At 29.1% G+C, this 16999-nt stretch overlaps 1 protein-coding gene across 1 annotated transcript in view; it reads right to left on the minus strand.

Annotated features, from left to right (window-relative positions):
• Window positions 1-16999, minus strand: part of LOC145280056 (adenosine 5'-monophosphoramidase HINT3-like) — a 123256-nt gene that overhangs the window by 69514 nt on the left and 36743 nt on the right. The window lies entirely within an intron of this gene.

Below are 16999 nucleotides of genomic sequence, written 5' to 3' on the forward strand. Positions count from 1 at the left end.
CAAAGTAGGTTCATTTCACAGTCGGATTTCGGCGCGATTTGCTTGATCTGTGTTGGTTAATAGAAATTCTTGTGTGCAAGACATTTGCTCAGTTGGTAGAGTGCTTGCCTTGCATGCAAGAGGCTCGGGTTTCGAATCCTGAGTTCGGTGTGTCTAACTGATGAGCCCAAATGAGGGCGAAACTCGAGTCTTGGGCTTCTGGTTCTTTGACTGTCATGGCTCTTGTGGGCTGCGATGTTGTTTGGCTGTGGAATTTATTATATATATATATATATACACACACACACATACATACATACATACATACACGTACCTATTATACCAGATCGTCGAATCAAGCATCAGTTTATGAGTGGCATAAGAGATTCAAGAAAGGCAGTGAGTCTGTGAGAGATAATGAGATGTGGGAAGAGTAAGTAAGTCAAAACACCAGAGTTGATTGGCCAAATAAAGGATTTCATGGATAAGGACAGTCGTGTGTCTATAGAGACAATAAGTGCACAGTTTGCTATCAGTGAGGGAATTGTACAACGGTCCTTATGCCACTCAAAAACTGATGCTCGATTCATACAATATTGTACAAAAGCAGTCTGAAGCATTCGTTACGTTTCTGTAGCATTTTTCCCAAGTTTAAAACAGAATTTTATTGCATATCGTTCTTCTAAAGTGTCCAGATTGCATTTTTGAAAGCGTCCAGATTGCATTTTTGAAATTCACCAACTATGACAATCAGGTCTTAGTAGAGTGTATTCCAACTCCTGCTGTAGCTGTTCATTTGAATCTGAAATCATAAAAATTGGTCAATCTCATAAGATGTATAGCAATGACGGAGTGAATTTTCTAGAGTCTATGACAATTTTAAATGCTTGTACAAAAAGTCTGGAAACTTATTGAAGGCACCTCGTATCTACAAATAAACTCATTAGTTTTCCTCATCCCCAGATCCAACAAAATGTATGCTTAATAGCTGTTTACATTATTCAAGTAGTAGTGATTGCACAGGGAGAGAACTCATGTTTTACTTATTCAAGGAGTAATGAACGCAGGATAAAACAACTCTTGTTTTACTTGTTTCTATTTATTTAAATGGGATTGTACATTGATTTTTCTTTCATATTACAAAAATATCTATGGATTCATAAATTTAAATAATTTGCAACAATAATCCAAAACTTTCATTAGTCTGTGTTGAACCAGCATCATCATTTCTCAAAATAAGTCCTGAATAAAGTCGGAGGATCACGTTATTCATTTTAAATTTTGGCAGCTTCCGTTTCCCCATTTTTATACCCAAGAAATTCTGATTTTTTTTTAATAAAGAAAATTACGATAAAACATGCTACAGTTAGAGAAAACTTTAAAGTTTTATTACATTTAAAGAAATAACAGATCTTCCAAAACCAAAACAAAAATTATTGCTTGAATCTCAATATCTCCTTTCTTTCAAATTTATACATAAGCATAATTTGTTTTTCCTCCCACTTCCACTTTAAAAATGGCCCTCGAGGGTATTTAGTTCTCCCTCACTGCAAGAACTTAGACACCAGGGTCGGAAAGTGGGATTGAGAAGTCAGCGCCTCCAAGGAGGGGTACTCTGACCTGCAAAAAGTGCTTTGGCAAACCCCGTCAGCATCCCCCGCGAAGAGCGCCTCAAGCGATTAGCAATAAACTAACTCCTTTTCAAAGAGAGAAGACAAAGCCTAGGAGGGTGGGCCTTCTAGAACTAGACAGAACCAGTATTACACCACAATCAACAGAGACCAAATCATTAGAGGAACGATATAATCTGTTGATATTGGAAAAAAAAAATTCTTAAGAAAAATGTATTGACATTTTCTGACTCTTGAGATTAAACTGCATCTGGTTTTCTAATTTCTTAGAAAAATTAGTCAGCATTTCCCCCAGAAAATTAAATACATTTTTCTTAAAACTTTTTTTTTCCATCATTTAAAAGGAAAAATAAGGAGAAGCATTTACAAAAATAACTTAAGCAAATAAGTGCATGATGTTTATATATTTATTTATTGCGGTGTTTCCCAACTAATGTGCCGTGAAGAGATAATAACAGGAAGCCATTAAATTTTATTTAATTTCTTAATCATGATGACATGACTAGATCATCAATTTTTACAATTTTGATTTATGTGAAGAGGAAGAAGCAGCAAAGGCTTTCCAGTGATTGTTATCTCAAATTGAAGTATGCCCAACTGCCATTGAACGGCTTTTGAACTTTTGTTATGGAAGGGTACCCAACTCTAAGTAAAAAAAAAAAAAAAAAAAGCCATCAAAATTTTACTGCAATTCTCAATTTCGTACAACAGCATTAAACAGAAAAAAAAAAAAAAAAAAAAAAACAATGTGAAAGACTTAAAAATATTGTAGAAGAGTGAAGACTGTGTCTCTCACATTCGCCCACATTTTTTTTTTTTTACATGGTAGTCACCACTTATCAAGGCCCAGAAGGGTTATTGCATATACAGTAATCAATGGGACAATATCGTAGTAACCGTTAATAATGGAGATTTGATAAAGTGTTTTACTTAAGGGGACGGTTTATCAGGAATTTGTTTATGTTGGACTTGAAAACATCCAAGTTGTAATTAGGTGAGAAACAGGCAAACGGAAGAGAATTCCACAGGTGTGCACTTCTAAGAAAGAAGCTTTGTTCATGGAATCTACGTTTTGATTTAGGCACAGATAAAGAGTGGGGAAAATTACTGATGGTGGTTTCAGCTAGACGAGTGTTTTTCGTGAAAGATTGGTGAGGGGAGACCAGAGATCGTAGCTCAGACGAGCACTTGCCATGGAAATAACGATAAAACAAAGACAGGCTCGTAACGTCTCTCCTGTGGGAGAGAGGTTGCAGGGTAGAGAAAAGGGCATCCCCACTAAGCCACAAAGTCTATTTTGTACTCTGTCAAGGCAGAATAGGCTGTTTTCAGCAGCTCCTGCCCAGATGTGGCAGCAGTATTCCATCCTTGGACGTACTTGGCTTACATCTAGATATAGAATTGCATTAGCAGTGAGATATCTTCTGGAGCGGTAGAAGAATCCTACCATTTTTCCAGCGACCTTGGCAACAGACTTGATGTACGTGTTCCATTTCAAATCAGGAGTAAAGGTCAATCCCAGAAGCTTTTCAAAACATGGGGCCTCCCCAAGACGAGAGCCATCCATTTCAATTGATACAAGATGAGGATCAGAGCGCTGATGATGTAAAGATAAAAGTTTGGTTTTAGATGCATTAAAAGTAACCGGCTACCTCTTCCCCTACTGTACCACACGTTCAAGATCAAAGGAGAGAGAATCAGAGAGAACTTTGTCATTTACGGCCTTTGATGTGTTGCCATAGATGGTCGTGTCATCAGCATAGATGTAAATGAATGATTTAAGAATGCGTTTTGAGAGATCATTGATGTAGATCAGGAAGAGAGTTGGGCCCAGAATGGAGGCACTCCAGCATTAATACTGTGGGCCTTTGATTTCTGCCCATCAACCATTACTCTTATGAGCCAATTGCAGTAGTAATTAAGAAACACTAGGCAATACTAACATTCATCATTATTATTCTATACCAGATATTGAATAGAAGATATATTGATACATGTGAATAAAAATTCTACTTATATAATCTGTTTTGGTTTTGATTATTTTATTGGAAAAAAATAAAAAATAACAATAAACAATGTAAAAAAAGGTTGATGTGACGCAAAGTGACAATAGCTAGAAGCCATTTAATTTCATCTTGTTTTAATAAAGACATTTAATTTAATCTTGTTTTAATAAAGCCATTTAATTTCATCTTGTTTTAATAAAGCCATTTAATTTCATCTTGTTTTAATAAAGCCATTTAATTTCATCTTGTTTTAATAAAGCCATTTAATTTCATCTTGTTTTAATAAAGACATTTAATTTCATCTTGTTTTAATAAAGACATTTAATTTCATCTTGTTTTAATAAAGCCATTTAATTTCATCTTGTTTTAATAAAGACATTTAATTTCATCTTGTTTCAATAAAGACATTTAATTTCATCTTGTTTTAATAAAGACATTTAATTTCATCTTGTTTTAATAAAGACATTTACTTTCATCTTGTTTTAATAAAGACATTTAATTTCATCTTGTTTTAATAAAGACATTTAATTTCATCTTGTTTTAATAAAGCCATTTACTTTCATCTTGTTTTAATAAAGCCATTTAATTTCATCTTGTTTTAATAAAGACATTTAATTTCATCTTGTTTTAATAAAGACATTTAATTTCATCTTGTTTTAATAAAGACATTTAATTTCATCTTGTTTTAATAAAGACATTTAATTTCATCTTGTTTTAATAAAGACATTTAATTTCATCTTGTTTTAATAAAGCCATTTAATTTCATCTTGTTTTAATAAAGACATTTAATTTCATCTTGTTTTAATAAAGCCATTTAATTTCATCTTGTTTTAATAAAGCCATTTAATTTCATCTTGTTTTAATAAAGACATTTAATTTCATCTTGTTTTAATAAAGACATTTAATTTCATCTTGTTTTAATAAAGACATTTAATTTCATCTTGTTTTAATAAAGACATTTAATTTCATCTTGTTTTAATAAAGACATTTAATTTAATCTTGTTTTAATAAAGACATTTAATTTCATCTTGTTTTAATAAAGACATTTAATTTCATCTTGTTTTAATAAAGACATTTACTTTCATCTTGTTTTAATAAAGACATTTAATTTCATCTTGTTTTAATAAAGACATTTAATTTCATCTTGTTTTAATAAAGACATTTACTTTCATCTTGTTTTAATAAAGACATTTAATTTCATCTTGTTTTAATAAAGACATTTAATTTCATCTTGTTTTAATAAAGACATTTACTTTCATCTTGTTTTAATAAAGCCATTTAATTTCATCTTGTTTTAATAAAGCCATTTAATTTCATCTTGTTTTAATAAAGACATTTACTTTCATCTTGTTTTAATAAAGACATTTAATTTCATCTTGTTTTAATAAAGACATTTAATTTCATCTTGTTTTAATAAAGACATTTAATTTCATCTTGTTTTAATAAAGACATTTAATTTCATCTTGTTTTAATAAAGACATTTAATTTCATCTTGTTTTAATAAAGACATTTACTTTCATCTTGTTTTAATAAAGACATTTACTTTCATCTTGTTTTAATAAAGACATTTAATTTCATCTTGTTTTAATAAAGACATTTACTTTCATCTTGTTTTAATAAAGACATTTAATTTCATCTTGTTTTAATAAAGACATTTACTTTCATCTTGTTTTAATAAAGACATTTACTTTCATCTTGTTTTAATAAAGACATTTACTTTCATCTTGTTTTAATAAAGACATTTAATTTCATCTTGTTTTAATAAAGACATTTACTTTCATCTTGTTTTAATAAAGACATTTAATTTCATCTTGTTTTAATAAAGACATTTAATTTCATCTTGTTTTAATAAAGGCATTTAATTTCATCTTGTTTTAATAAAGACATTTAATTTCATCTTGTTTTAATAAAGACATTTAATTTCATCTTGTTTTAATAAAGACATTTAATTTCATCTTGTTTTAATAAAGACATTTAATTTAATCTTGTTTTAATAAAGACATTTAATTTAATCTTGTTTTAATAAAGACATTTAATTTCATCTTGTTTTAATAAAGACATTTAATTTCATCTTGTTTTAATAAAGACATTTACTTTCATCTTGTTTTAATAAAGACATTTAATTTCATCTTGTTTTAATAAAGACATTTAATTTCATCTTGTTTTAATAAAGACATTTAATTTCATCTTGTTTTAATAAAGACATTTACTTTCATCTTGTTTTAATAAAGACATTTAATTTCATCTTGTTTTAATAAAGACATTTAATTTCATCTTGTTTTAATAAAGACATTTACTTTCATCTTGTTTTAATAAAGACATTTAATTTCATCTTGTTTTAATAAAGACATTTAATTTCATCTTGTTTTAATAAAGACATTTACTTTCATCTTGTTTTAATAAAGCCATTTAATTTCATCTTGTTTTAATAAAGCCATTTAATTTCATCTTGTTTTAATAAAGACATTTACTTTCATCTTGTTTTAATAAAGACATTTAATTTCATCTTGTTTTAATAAAGACATTTAATTTCATCTTGTTTTAATAAAGACATTTAATTTCATCTTGTTTTAATAAAGACATTTAATTTCATCTTGTTTTAATAAAGACATTTAATTTCATCTTGTTTTAATAAAGACATTTACTTTCATCTTGTTTTAATAAAGACATTTACTTTCATCTTGTTTTAATAAAGACATTTAATTTCATCTTGTTTTAATAAAGACATTTACTTTCATCTTGTTTTAATAAAGACATTTAATTTCATCTTGTTTTAATAAAGACATTTACTTTCATCTTGTTTTAATAAAGACATTTACTTTCATCTTGTTTTAATAAAGACATTTACTTTCATCTTGTTTTAATAAAGACATTTAATTTCATCTTGTTTTAATAAAGACATTTACTTTCATCTTGTTTTAATAAAGACATTTAATTTCATCTTGTTTTAATAAAGACATTTAATTTCATCTTGTTTTAATAAAGGCATTTAATTTCATCTTGTTTTAATAAAGACATTTAATTTCATCTTGTTTTAATAAAGCCATTTAATTTCATCTTGTTTTAATAAAGACATTTAATTTCATCTTGTTTTAATAAAGACATTTAATTTCATTTTGTTTTAATAAAGACATTTAATTTCATCTTGTTTTAATAAAGACATTTAATTTCATCTTGTTTTAATAAAGACATTTAATTTCATTTTGTTTTAATAAAGCCATTTAATTTCATCTTGTTTTAATAAAGACATTTAATTTCATTTTGTTTTAATAAAGACATTTAATTTCATCTTGTTTTAATAAAGACATTTAATTTCATTTTGTTTTAATAAAGACATTTAATTTCATCTTGTTTTAATAAAGACATTTAATTTCATCTTGTTTTAATAAAGACATTTACTTTCATCTTGTTTTAATAAAGACATTTAATTTCATCTTGTTTTAATAAAGACATTTAATTTCATCTTGTTTTAATAAAGACATTTAATTTCATCTTGTTTTAATAAAGACATTTAATTTCATCTTGTTTTAATAAAGACATTTAATTTCATCTTGTTTTAATAAAGACATTTAATTTCATCTTGTTTTAATAAAGACATTTAATTTCATCTTGTTTTAATAAAGACATTTAATTTCATCTTGTTTTAATAAAGACATTTAATTTCATCTTGTTTTAATAAAGACATTTAATTTCATCTTGTTTTAATAAAGACATTTAATTTCATTTTGTTTCAATAAAGACATTTAATTTCATTTTGTTTTAATAAAGACATTTAATTTCATTTTGTTTTAATAAAGACATTTAATTTCATTTTGTTTTAATAAAGACATTTAATTTCATTTTGTTTTAATAAAGACATTTAATTTCATTTTGTTTTAATAAAGACATTTAATTTCATTTTGTTTTAATAAAGACATTTAATTTCATCTTGTTTTAATAAAGACATTTAATTTCATTTTGTTTTAATAAAGACATTTAATTTCATCTTGTTTTAATAAAGACATTTAATTTCATCTTGTTTTAATAAAGACATTTAATTTCATCTTGTTTTAATAAAGACATTTAATTTCATCTTGTTTTAATAAAGACATTTAATTTCATTTTGTTTTAATAAAGACATTTAATTTCATCTTGTTTTAATAAAGACATTTAATTTCATTTTGTTTTAATAAAGACATTTAATTTCATTTTGTTTTAATAAAGACATTTAATTTCATTTTGTTTTAATAAAGACATTTACTTTCATCTTGTTTTAATAAAGACATTTAATTTCATCTTGTTTTAATAAAGACATTTAATTTCATCTTGTTTTAATAAAGACATTTAATTTCATCTTGTTTTAATAAAGACATTTAATTTCATCTTGTTTTAATAAAGACATTTAATTTCATTTTGTTTTAATAAAGACATTTAATTTCATCTTGTTTTAATAAAGACATTTAATTTCATCTTGTTTTAATAAAGACATTTAATTTCATCTTGTTTTAATAAAGACATTTAATTTCATCTTGTTTTAATAAAGACATTTAATTTCATTTTGTTTTAATAAAGACATTTAATTTCATCTTGTTTTAATAAAGACATTTAATTTCATTTTGTTTTAATAAAGACATTTAATTTCATTTTCTTTTAATAAAGACATTTACTTTCATCATTATGAGTACACCACTCAATTTAAAATTACCAAATTTCTTAAATCTAACGTTTCGCACATACTAATTGGTAAGTTTTTTATGGTTTCTATTAATAATGGGGTGATTGGTCAAAATATCAGTTTTTTAAATAATCAAGAATCGGCATCAGAACTGATTTCGATGCCAAAATGATACCAGTTATTGTACACCGCATATGTCGATCTTTTCTTTATATCTTCGGTTTTTTTTTTTTTGTTTATTTTATTGCAAAATGGTTTTAAGAGTTGAAAATATTCATTTTTTATGTAAATAAAAATTTTCATATAATCCTCGTTTTTTTTATTTATTTTATTGCAAAAAGGTGTTAAGAGTTGAAAATATTCGTTTTTTATGGTATGTCTGCCATTTAATTTACACAATTAGAAAAACTTAATAGTTTGTCACCATGTAAAAAAAAGTTAGGAATCTAGATATTTATCCATATAAGCTCTACCACTTTCTTATTTCTTGAAATGTTTAACAAAAAAAAAAAATCACAGCAAGAGCACAAGTTATAAAGTTAAAAGAACTGAAAGGATTAGTTTGATATTAAAAATAATTATAGAACAATAGTTTCCGTTTTAGATTCACAATTTCGTCCGTGATTCTGGAAAATTGGTAATAAAAACAATTTCCCATAAATCTGAGACGACATAGATCATCACAGAGTTATAAAGTTGAATAATGTGACTATCTACCCTGAAGCTTATTTAATTGATTCCATAAAAATCTATTCATCATAACTACTAATATAGTTGTACTAACTTGTCGCCAAACTTTCACGAGAAACACTCGTCTAGCTGAAAACACTATCAATAATTCCCCCCACTCTTTATCTGTGCCTAAACCTAATCATAGGTCTTAGAACTGCACCCCTGTGGAACGCTCTTCCTTTTCCCTGCTTTCAAGCTGACTATAATATGGTAGTCTTCAAGTCCAAACTAAACAAGTTCTTGATGAACTATCCCCTTAAGTAATCCAAGTTACCAAATTTCCAGTACTAACAATTATTACAACATTGCCCCATTGACCACTGTACGCTTATTAACCCCTATCCTCGAGTGGCTTCCAGGCCTTGATAAGTGGTGACTCCTTTGTAAAAAAAAAAAAAAAAAAAAAAGCTACCCACCTCTTCCCCGAACATTATAGGCATATAAGTCATAGGAGGTGACTGTTGCAATATTTTTTTTTTATATAATTTGAGGCTATGATTTAATAAAGGTAGAAGGTTCTACTTATAGAAACTGGCGATAGGACCTGACCAATCAAATGGAGCCATGCTCTGCTACCTACCAATCAGAAACCGGAATCACTCAATAAAATATACTGGATATTTTAGAATTCTCACATGATTTTTGCTCTTTGTCTGCAAACTTTTAAAGTTCAAGACTTATACAGATTAGCTACCCACCAAAAATTATTCTTCGTTTCATGACTTATACAGATTAGCTACCCATCGGAAACTTTTCTAAAATTAAACATTTCAATTTAAAAGTGATATTAGAGCCAGAACAGTGATGTCACTTTTCTTTCCAATCTTGCTTGTTATTTTCTCTTTTATCCATGATTTTATTTACAGAAATAAAAAATAAAAAAACTGACAGAAGGTATTGTTGCTTTGAATGCTTTTATTTTAGATCGACAAACATGTGCTGTCCTAATCCAAGATAAGAGGCTGTAAGAACCAACACTACTAGACAATCAAAGAGTAGTCATCATCATCATTTTTTAATTGAATGCCATGTTTAATTTCAGAATAGTTTTGGATGGGAAGCTATTCTGTACAAGTCCTACGCATGAAAAAGCGTTTTTGGTAGGTAGCCGTTCCATATAAGCCTCGGACTTCAAAATTTTGCAAACAAAGAGCAAAGATCTTTCTCGTGTGGATACAAAATATTATATGCGGGAATGCTAAAAGATTCAATATTTTTATGGATTCTGATTGGTTGCTATCAGAACGTGGCTCCATTTGATTGGTCAGTTCCTATCGCCAGTGTCTATAAGTAGAACCTTACAATATTTTTTTTTAATTATACCTTTACATTATATAAAAAAATATTGCAACAATTGTCATCATCAGACAAGAGTTGTGTCAAAACAGGGGGGGCGACTTGCACTGGCTACCTTTTATTGAAACTACAATAATTGATATTCATAAGCTATGTTTCAATGCCTCAACATGCCATGAAGAAATATATATATATATATATATATATATATACATACATACTTCAGAATAAAATTATCTAACAATCAACTAGTATGGAAACCTGTGATTATAGGTCTTACAAAATATTATTGGCAACAATATTCTGTAATTACTATCCCATCTAAATAAAAATTACTCGATATACAAGATAAAGCAAATAAATCAAATTTTAGTCATTCAATAAATTCAATAAATCAAGTCATGGATTTTTAAATTTAGTGAATGACTAAAATTTGAGATATATATATATATATATATATATATATATATATATATATATATATATAGGTCAAAGTTAATCTTGTAAATTTATAATGCAGCAATAATTTCTAGCTCCGGCGGCTCTTTTAAATAAAAATTAAATTAAAATTTTTTTTTTTTTTTCATTGAATTTGTACTTTTATGTTTGGAGGTAAAACATGTTAATGGTTAAATAAGTAGATAATTGCACAAAGCATCAGAGTTCAATACAGATTTGTTTATGCGGTTTTAACTTGTTTTAGACCCAGGAGGTGATTTACAAGTTCTGAACAAGCCTCATAAAAGCTAAAAACGCCCTCAACAGTCAGTGGCATATTTACGGCTTCCTGTTATCCGACATCATAGCATTTGCTATTACACATTACCAATAGAATTAGGTCTTAAATTTGTAATAGCTTGTTCTGTATTGAATAGTCAATCACGTTGTAATCACTTTATGTGGGAGTTCAATCCTAATTATAGAAAAGTGACAACATTTACACTGCCTCAAATAACTTGTTCGAATAACATCCTAAGTAACCCAATTCCAATTTAAATAAAAACAACTCAAAAAGAAAAAAAAAAAAAACTCAAGCACTTTTTGTAAATATTAGTTGCACTCTGGGTGCACGCGCGACGCCATCGTGGGAAATTACCCTATAAGCACTAACGTCCGTATCTCAGTTTTTTTTGTTAAGGCTGACTTCGTCAGTTGATGTCTGCTTATCTTAATTTCCCAAAGCTCCCCCGACCTGTTCCGAGCCATAATCTTGCTTCTGTGTCCAGCTCACAACTGTTAACTGTTTGATGACAGTCACAAAACAATCACTTCTCAAAACTAGCTCTAAAAATTTATTTAGTTCTTTTGTTCCTATCACCTGCTTTACCTTGATTATAAGCCCACCTCAGCTCTCCTTTGTGCATATTTGTGAACAACTGCCTATCCATCGTCTTTCCACCAACCCATTTTTGACATCTTTGTTCTCTCAATAAACCTATTTCCTCTTTTATATTTCTTCTCCCGACCCCCTACTTCCTAACACTTGGGAAGGAGAACCTCGATAGTATCACAAACATACAAATGAATTAGTCAACACATATTTTACTGCCAGGAAGCCAATAAGTGGCTTCAGATAATTTGAATACACTGGATCCAAATCAGGTTAAATCAGGTATGGTATACCGGAAATGAAATTAGCTTTTTTATTAAATTTAAAGAATAAATTTCTACTTCCTCAAATTAAATATATAAAAACTTGCCATTTCCTTTTATACAGTGGTTTCCCTTCATCCAACTCATAATTTATTATAGATAATACATATTTCATGCAAATGTAGACAACTATACAAACGTGAGATTGGTCGCCTCCTAAAAGGTAAGACAAGAAGTACACCGTAAAGCTATGACATGGGGAAGGTCGAAAAGTCGGGATTAGCTAATCACATGTAGAAAGAAAAAGAAACACGCTTCCCTTTATGGAATGAGGTCAAAATAATTGACAGATGCAAGATGGAGAGTTAGACGACTTAAAGAAGTGGCACATGCTAAAAAAAAAAAAGAAAGAAAGAATTACTGTATATGCAAACCTCTAATTATAAAGATAAACAAAAATTGTACAACCCCCTCCTTAAAATTTCAACAGTAAAAGTGAGGTAATCCCATGTCAAACGTTGTTAGAGTTACCTTCCTTTATCAACCAATTTTTTTTTTTTCACACATACGAAACCACGGCCAAAAATAAAAAAAAAAAACCTTCAAGAACATGAAACCATCTATGGAGCCAAGATGGTGACCAACATGTCTGATGAAGGCTGAAGGTTACATCAACTGAAACGTTGTACAATTAACATTTAATAAATATGTTTATATATATATATATATATATATATATATATATATATATATATATATATAATGTATATATTTTTTATCATTATATAAAGGGAACTTTGCATGCATGAGTTCATTCCCTACGGACTCCTAAATGGCTGAACCAATTTTTTTAAAATTTCACACAAATGTACTTTATGTTCCTGGCAGTGTTCTTAGATAGGTTTTGTATCAGAATGTCTTCGATAAGTATGGATAATCAAACAAATCCGATGAAAGGAGAAGCAGGCGATTTTGACTAAAGCTAACGCCTCATAAAACCTAACATCACAAATGCATTTGAAAAGTTTTATTACTGCACAAGCAAAAAGTAGGCTCTTTGATGTGACAGGAGCGTGTTCGAAATGAATGTTTCTGCTTAGAGCACAACTGAAGCATGATACTTGACTTTTGCATTTTAAACTTTAATTCAAGCCATTATATATAAAATCTTATGAAATCAACAGTAGGTTCTACACAATGCAATGTAGATTACAGTGTATTGTGGACCAAGTAACTGCGGGGATGGTTTGAAAAATGGGTGACTTTACTGATTTCAATGACAATAAAATATGATGGGAATATTTGTTGATCCTCATTCATTCATGGGCATCGTCAGGTGTCCCTGCTAGTGTATATATATATATATATATATATATATATATATAAATGAATAATTATTATTTCCTTATAATCATCAAACCCCTTTAAGAATACTTAAGGATGGGCACTGTCTGCAGAATTATAACTAAGGCAGTGTCCATACAATGTTCGTCTCCTAAAGGTAAGACTAGAAAAACACCGTAAAGCTATGACATGGGGAAGGTCGAAAAGTCGGGACTAGCTAATCACATTGAACAAGGTCAAAATGATTGACAGAGATGCAAGATGGAGAGTTAGACGACTTAAAGACGTGGCACATATGCTCAAATAAAAAATAAATAAATAATAACTAAAAAGACCAAGCATAGAGATCAGCAGTGTATCGAAACCTCTTATTATACAGAAAAACAAAACTTGTGCAACCTCTTCTTCAAATTTCAACAATAAAAGGAAGATAATCCCATGTCAAACTTTATTAGAGTTACCTCCCTTTATCAACCAATTTTCTTTTCTCACATACGAAACCACGGCAAAAAATTTAAAAAAAAACAACTCCAAGAACACAAAACCATCTATGGAGCCAGTAACTTTTCTCTTTTCTTTTCAAAGATGGTGACCAACATACCTGATGAAGGCTGAAGGCTACATCAACCGAAACGTTGCACAATTAACATTTAATAAATATAACATTTAATAAATATGTTATATTTTATATATATATATATATACCTTCTCTCTCTCTCTCTCTATATATATATATATATATATATATATATATATATATATATATATATATATATATATATATATATATCTTCTCTACTATTATATAAATGGAACTTTGTGTGTATGTGTGTGTGAGTTCGTTCCCTATGGAATTCTAAACTGCTGAACCAATTTTTTTAAAATTTCACACAAATGTACTTTATGTGCCTGGCAGTGTTCTTAGATAGGTTTTGTATCAGAATGTCTTCGATAAGTATTGATAATCAAACAAATCCGATGAAAGAAGGAACAAGCAATTTTGACTAAAGCTAACGCCTCATAAAACCTAACATCACAAATGCAGAAAGGCCCGGCATATAAGAATCAACAGTAGGCTCTTTGATATGACAGGGGTATTTTCAAACCAAATGTTTCTGTTTAGAGCAAAACTGAAGCATGATACTTTACTTTTGCATTTTAAACATTAATTATATATAAAATAAAACTTTAATTATATATAAAATAAAACATTAATTATATATAAAATAAACTTTAATTATATATAAAATAAACTTTAATTATATATAATAAAATTTTATAAAATCAACAGTAGGTTCTACACAATGCAATGTAGATTACAATGTATTGTGGACCAAGTAACTGCGGGGATGGTTTGAAAAATGGGTGATTTTACCGATTTCAATGACAATAAAATATGGTGGGTGTGAAATATTTGATCCTCATTCATTCCTGGGCAACGCCAGGGTCCCTGCTATATATATATATATATATATATATATAGGAGACAGTATTAGTGGAAAATGAAGTCACAAAAACTATATATTGGTAAATATAGAGTGATTCATTTATTTTATAAGGGTATACATACATTAAGTTGGGGATTAAGGGGACTCAAGGTATTTTCGAAACCTAATGCCTTTCATCAGAATAGTAGAGAAGATGCTAGGTAACATGATGAGGATGTGACGTCTAGCAAGGGATTCATCAAGAACGAAATAAATTAATAAAATTATTGATGTTGTTAGGGGGGACTATATTGCATTCTAAGATAAAGGAGGAGTGTACTATATAAAGTGTAATATCAAAAGGTGTATAGGGTTTCTATTATAGTCTTAAATAATTAATATATAAAGAACTAAAACAATCATATAAAGAAACACTGCAAAACTCAGTACAAACAATCAATGTCCAAGCTAAAAGCCTTCTTACTAGCATCAACTTAAAAAACCACACAGAAATACTCACCCCAGCTACTCCAAGATTCTCTTTAAAGGACCATAAGCCAAACTTTATAAGCAACCCATCTATCAGACTAATTTGCCCTTCAAAATCAGACCTAGGAAAAATAAGTAAAAACATCCTAGACAGAATAATACCAAATATAAAAAAGAACATAAGCTTCTCCTTCCGGCAATCATCAGACAATGTTATAAATTGGTTCCTTAACCTAAAAATCAAGGTTAAACTTCATAACATTTGACATAGATAACTATTACCAATCAATCTCCCCCATCCTATTAGACAAGGTACTCATCCTAGCTAAAAACAACTCAGACCTCTCCTAATTAGAAATTAGACTAACATTACTAGCAAGAAAAACCCTAATACAATTTGATAACAAACTCCGGACCAGAGAAAACACACCGGATTAGTTCGATATAGTGATGGGTCCATCAGACTCTGCTCAGGTGAGAGACTTGGTCGGAATCTTCCTATTAAATGAACTTAAACAGATTCAGGAATAACGATTTACAAGGAGATCTGTACAGGGACGACGCTCTATTAGTAACTGGAGCAAGGTTCAGGATATACAATAGTACCATTATTAAACTAAGAGAATTTTTTAACAGTAATGGCCTTAGCATAACAATAGAAAAAGAAAAAAAATACCTCAAACTTTTTAGATGTAACTTTAAACCTAAAGGAAGCAGCGTACTCTCTACGCTATGTCCACAGATTCTCTAATCACCCCAGATCCGCCATTAAAGCAATCCCTATATCAGTGTCCAAAAGAATCTCCAACTTCTCTGCAAATTATAACATATTCAATGAAAACTCCAACTTTTATAACATTAGGCTAACTCAGGATATAAAGACACAATTAAGTATGATATGTATAATAGTAAGAAACATCCCAACACCGAAGGCATAGTTTTCCACAACATGACTAAATGTAAATCCAAGCAAAAAAAAAAAAGACAAGGTCGAGTGATCATATGCAAAATAATCCAAATAATAAGCACATAGAAAAAGAGCAAACACCCCCAAAAAAAAGAATCAGAAGAAAGAACAATATTTGGTTCAACCCCCCATACAATAATAGTGCCAAAACTAATATCCCTAAAGAATTCTTTAAAATAGTAAAAAATTCATTCAAACACCCTCACAAATACAGTACGCTCCTAAATAAAAACTATCAAAATGTCCTTTTCAACCATGCCTAATATAGCACAAACTATAAACACGAATAATAAGAACATAGCCCGGCTTACCCAACGACCCTGGAGAATGACTGTGTACATTCAGACGTCATATACTCATGTACAGTAACAGAACTTCCATCTATCACAACAGCCAATAACTTGACTGCTCAAGCTCATAGAACCAAAAATACCAACAATAATATGCATAAATCAATAAATAATAGCATACTCACCAAACAACTAATCGCACAACCGATATGAATAGACATAACAACCTCTGGAACCTCTAAACTCAATTGATCCCCATAAACGAAAAAAACACCTAATACACCACATTCAAACCCAAAAGTACACACATACATAGGATTATCTTCTTTCCTGATAAAAACTAGAATCTCAAACCACTTGCAATCGTTCTCTGGAGAGACCTCTAAGACTAAAACAACCCTATTCAACTTAGTTAGAAGCTTGAAAGAAAATAACAAACTTCTCATTGAAATTGAAAATTATAAGAAAATCTAAATCTTACAGCCCAGGTTCAAAATACTGCCTGCTTTGCAACGAAGAGGCGACTGAGATTATGACAGCACCAAATAAATTAAACATCCTCAACTCTAAACCAGAGATAATTTGCAGTTG

Source organism: Euprymna scolopes, chromosome 7 (assembly GCF_053919585.1).
Source record: "Euprymna scolopes isolate OS-2025 chromosome 7, ASM5391958v1, whole genome shotgun sequence".
NCBI lineage: Eukaryota > Metazoa > Mollusca > Cephalopoda > Sepiida > Sepiolidae > Euprymna > Euprymna scolopes.